This window comes from Myotis davidii, unplaced genomic scaffold, assembly GCF_000327345.1.
Source record: "Myotis davidii unplaced genomic scaffold, ASM32734v1 scaffold666, whole genome shotgun sequence".
In the NCBI taxonomy this organism is placed as follows: Eukaryota; Metazoa; Chordata; class Mammalia; order Chiroptera; family Vespertilionidae; genus Myotis; species Myotis davidii.
This window is the reverse complement of record NW_006296629.1, coordinates 568,374-573,908: the sequence shown is the minus strand read 5'-3', so window position 1 is coordinate 573,908 and position 5,535 is coordinate 568,374. Positions and strand designations below refer to the sequence as shown.

Here is a 5,535-nt window from a genome sequence, read left to right as displayed (position 1 = left end):
CCTGATGCCTATTTCCAAGACTGCCTCACCCAGGACTAACCTTCCCCTACGTCTTCCTTTCCCTTTCCCATTCATTTAACATATATTTATGTCCTAGACACTGTTAAGCACTTGGGATATATATATTGGTGAACAGTAATAGATGTGGTTCCTACTCACTGTGTTCTACTCTAAGAAAAACATATCAAATAATTATACAAATTGATGAGTGTGACTGTAATTAATGCTACCAAGAAGATTCCTGGTTCTATGATAGCCTATTGACCTACTTAAGAAAGGCAAGGTAGGCTTCCTGGAAGAAGCAACATGAGCTCAACTCTAAAGATGAACATAAGTTAACTAGGAAACCAAAGGGGCAAAGGTAGCGGGGAGAGAATGGGAAGTAGAGGGATAAAGAGAAGTCCATTATGGTTGGAACAGGTTAAGTGAGAGAGCAAAGGTTAAAGGCTGGACAGATAGGCAAGGGGGGGGGCATTTATAGTCAAGCAAACTGTGTTAAAAAGTTTTTTCATTATCTAAAGGCAAGTAGTCAGAAGGTTTTTAAGTGGAAAAGTGCCAAGATTATATGTATTTTGAAAAGATCACTATGGCTGCTGTGGAAGTGACTGGAAAAGGATCACAGTGGATGTGGGTATACAGGAAGCTATTGTAGTAAGCCAGGAGCAAGGTGGTGGTAGCTTGGACTGGGAAGGTGGCAGTCAAGATGGAGAGAAATAGAACAGTTGAACAGATATTTAGGAGGCACATGAACTTTAACTATAGCTATACAATATGGTATGTCATCTTTACTTCTGATCTGAGCAAATATATTCGTGTTTACATCAGCTAGATACAGGAGAATGCATTTTGCTAACATTGGTTGTCTTTTTTCATTAGGACAATTCTTCTTAGAAAAAAAGGTGTGTGGTCACATTGCAAGTGAATTGTGTCTGGGATATTCTGAAGCTAAGTACAAAACTAGTGAAGAACAGAATTTAAAACTGCCATAAAATAGCCAAAATGGGGGCAGGGGACATGGCTATGGAATCAACAGTAAGGAGAAAAAACACCCAAGGGGCATTGTAAAGAAGACAAAATGAAAAACAAATGTTCAGAGGACAGGCAGGAAACTGCCATCTTGGTGGGAAAAGTTCAAACAGGATTCCTCAGATGCACCAAAGGTAGGATAGCGCTTTCCAAGGTCTGTAGAGATCTAGAAAAAAATGAACCTTTGAGTCATTTACATGAAGACTACGGACTCCTTGGTGAAGTGAGGGACTCTGCATTAATATTCTTAGACTCGGGTGAATGCTTAAGAGGGCAGGTCAGCACAAACTTCAGGAGTGCTACCATCTGGTTGGTCCACAGGCTGAGGAGTAGGACCCAGGTTATGTACCCAGGTAGTTGCCGGGCCTGCCAGAAAGGATCAGTATTGTAGGAGGGAATGAAAACACTAACGGCAAACACCAAGGCTGTATGGAACTGAGAATGAGGATGTGGCTACTTCCCCGGGAGGAGAAGACTCTACTAAGGGCTGCTTTTCCCTCTGCCCAAGGCTGAGAGTTGAAAATTTGCTGTCACTGCAGGATGGGGGACCTGGCAAGGACAGACCACCACAGCACTCCCAGCAGTTACATAGTCAACTTTCTGGCAACTAAACCCCAATGGCTTCTGGGAATTTGGGAATGACCTAGCTGCACTAAATAGATTTTGTGGAGAGCTCATATCAAGTCCTGGGAGAGGGGCAGGTTTGGCTGGTTCCTAGAGAAATATTGTGGATGAGGTTGGGTTGGCAGTTGGCTCTGGGTGGCTACTTAGACCACCTGGCCCCACTACAAGCCCTCTAGTAGGGGCCATTTCCCACAGCACGGCCAAGAGGGGCGTTTTAAGTACCACATACCTCTCTGTATCAAATATTATTTAGGGCAAGCAGACAAGAGGCCAAAAAATAGCCATCAAACTTTAACTATGGACCAAGCTAGCTGGAAATGAGTGAGTTTCTGAGTCATTGAACAACAAATAGGTCTTCAGCCTCACCTTTCTCCTCGACTAATGTCCCCAATTCACATCAGAAATGCATTATTGTGGCTTGTGTGGGTCTGCAAAGGTGACTCAATCTATGTCACTGAACCCCTTTCACATTAATTAACCCTTTTGGTGTAAAGACCAGTCTTTTTTAGGGATTCTTGCAATTACACTGCCGGGTGTTTCTAATGGGCCATGAAGGCATCAAGGTTCAGGGACAAAACTGTGTACTGTCCTGACAAAGAGGAATTTTTACAAGGTATTTGGAAAGCTGCTTGTTTGAGGTAGAATAAATGGTTTAAAATAGGAGTTCTGGGTGATCCCGAAGAGCTAAGGAAAATGGGTGAAGTATAATCTCTGAATTTTTGCTACATTTCTAAAGCCCAATCATGTTGCATAAAACAGCATTTCAGCTCTTAGCCAGGCAATTTTCAATGTACTTTTGCAGCTGGTAGGTCTATGAGCCACTCCAGCACAATGCATATAAAAGATTCTATAATAGTGGTAACTGCCTTGGGCTTCTGGCACTTAACTAAAAGATGGGTTCCCACTTAAAAGAAACAACTGTATACTGCAAGAGGCATTGCTAAATCAAAGTGTGACCTAAATGGACTAGGTCTACAGTTGTAGAGGTTCTCACTAGGGAAATCTTTTCAATGTTTGGGTCTAGGTCAGCCATGGGCAAACTATGGCCCGCTTGAAATGAATAAAACTAAAAAAAAAAAAAAAAAAAAGTAAAAAAGTTTGCCCACCCCTGGTCTAGGTCCTAGAAGGATGTTATTTTCAATGAACTCAGCACATAAATGTTGGACACATTTGTTCATAGAACTTTGAGTTAGTAATCAGCCTTCTCTAGCATGTTATCTAATAACAACTTTAAAATAAAAATACTTAAAAAATTTCTCAGTCACACTAGCCACAGAGCTACTATATTGGTCAATGCATTCTGAAACAATTCCATCACAGAAAATTCTACTGGACAGTGCAGTAGCTTTGAGTGTGGCGGGCCAATCAAGTTGGGCTTCAACATGCTTTCCTACAACCTCAGGATTTTTGTCTCTCCTTCAACCCTAGCTTCTCTCACCTTTACCCTACTCACATACCTCCTTACGTGTTTCCTATACTCTGGCCTGATTTTAATGCAGGTATATTCTTAACATTTCACACACACACACCCCAATAGAAAATTGATGCCCAAGTCCCAGTGACTGAAATTTAATATCTGGAGTACACACCTGGGAAATCAGGATTCTAAAGGTCCCTAGGTAATTTTAATGTACAACCAAGGTTGAGAACTACTAGACAACTAGTTTGATAAAGTACTAATAACCATTCTAATTACATTTTTAAGTTTGTGAAAGGCATGTAACTTTTTTGCATAAGGAAATTTGTCAGACTTCAGAACATCTTTTGTCCCTCAAACTCCTGTGTGACATTAAAAAAACAATCTGGCATGTTCAGGACGGGAACAGAGAGCACCAGGCCTTCTAATCCTCATTCACCCTGGGCTTCAACACCTTCCTGTGAACTACCCTCTGTTGGCATTCACCCCATTATACTATTCCTTCTCTCTTCCTATTACGGTCTGCACCTCTAATTTAAGCTGTGGGGGAAGTGTCTCACCTAGTTCACAAGAGGGCTAACTTCACCACTCTCCAAACAGGTCCTACTTTTCATAATTGGGGCTAAAAATATTTTTTCATTAACAAAGTAATACAACCACATACTGCTTTCAGACCTTTTCCTTGGTTTACTTCACTTCAATAGGATTAATTTATCAAAAATCCAAACTTGGAACTTTGCAACATCCCTAATTTAGTCAGTCTCCTCTGTAAACATCTGGAATTCTCTCATCACAGTCAGGTATAAATCCATATCCAGCTTTCTCTCTCGTTTAACTGACCAAATTTTTAATTTATGCCAAACTCTTTCTAAACACTAAAAATTCTCCAACATAGAGCCCATATTAAGTCAAACCACCACAGTATAAATGATACCTGTTCTCTGTGAAGTACAGCATTGATAAGCCTGTGAAGTACTTTTAAAGTTACTTGATTGCCCATACTCTGCATATTACATATAACTCATTTACTGGTTACCCTCATTTCTATCATAGCTGTTTTACTGTTAAGTTGGTGCTTTTTCTTTGAACTTAAATGCATTTTCTTCGTCAAGGTGATCTGAACTAGGGTCCAGAAATTCAAACCCCATTTGACATTGGTGTATTTCAGGGATTTTCAACTGGTATGCCACAAGAACTCTTAAAACATAGAATACCTGACTATTTAGTCAGGAATCCTGATCTCTCTTCCCTAAGACTGTCAAATTAAAACATGACAACAGCCAACACAACAGTTGTCCGGTGTGAATGAAATGAAATCTACTGGGAATCCTCTTTTCAACTATTTTTTTTTGTCAGATCAGCAAAAAAAACCAAACAACTTTTTTGGTGTGCCACAGGATTTTAATTAGTTCACGTGTCATGAGATGAAAAAGGTTGAAAATCACTGGTGTAGTTTAATTTCTCTTATATTAAATAGAAAGGTCAGTAAGAATGTGTATGTGGCTAAGTCCTTCATTTCCCCAGGCCACAGTCAATAATGATGCTTGCTGGTTCTCGCCTGAAAATTAGTGCATCAGTGGCTAGCCACATATTCTCAGAATAAAGTACATCTTTCAACCGATCTCATTAAACATATAGCTATTCCCTATTCCCCAAGTATTTCTGTAACATTACCTAAATACTAGTACTTGTAAAGTTTAGTTTGTCATCTGTTGTTTTACTTTCCCTGTCATACCCGTGGGCTTCGCTGCTAAATTGTCCAATAGATTCCTTTGACATTTTATCATTACTGGATGGCTGAAATGATAGCACATTTCCTTCTACTCCTTCCATTACTTTCTCAGTCCTCATTTGACTTCCGTTTATTCCTTTCCAATTTACCATACCTTGCCGTTCCTGTTTGCATTTTCTGTTACACCTAGTTTCCACTGTAAGAGATTTAAGAACCTGCACTGACTAGCACTAATCTTATAAACTTTACAGGCTTAGGATGTTATGGTAATATTTGAACTGAAATCTACTGGGAAACCTCTTTTCAACTATGAAGGCATTTAATTCACAGTAGCCTGAGAACAAGAGTGTAAAGTGATTCTTCCCCATGAAGACAACCTAGACCAGCCGTGGGCAAACTACGGCCCACGGGCCGGATCCAGCCCGTTTGAAATGAATAAAACTAAAATAAAAAAGACCGTACCCTTTTACGTAATGATGTTTACTTTGAATTTATATTAGTTCACACAAACACTCCATCCATGCTTTTGTTCCGGCTCTCCGGTCCAGTTTAAGAACCCATTGTGGCCCTCGAGTCAAAAAGTTTGCCCACTCCTGACCTAGACACATCTTTTGTCAGTAACACTGTGTGTGCAGATTTTCTAAGAGTGGATGATCATTTCTCTAGCTATTAAAAAAAGAGCCATTCCTCAGTTTCTTTCAATATTTAGTTTTGAAGGAATTAGAAATAGGCACTT

General features: G+C 40.0%; 1 long non-coding RNA gene across 1 annotated transcript; it reads right to left on the bottom strand.

The window, feature by feature from the left end:
• Nucleotides 1-3,427: 3,427 nt before the first annotated feature.
• Nucleotides 3,428-5,535, bottom strand: LOC107184449. The gene is made up of 2 exons (XR_001515301.1): nucleotides 5,398-5,535; nucleotides 3,428-5,176 (listed from the first exon to the last, which is right to left on the bottom strand). It is a non-coding gene; the product is annotated as an uncharacterized LOC107184449 (long non-coding RNA).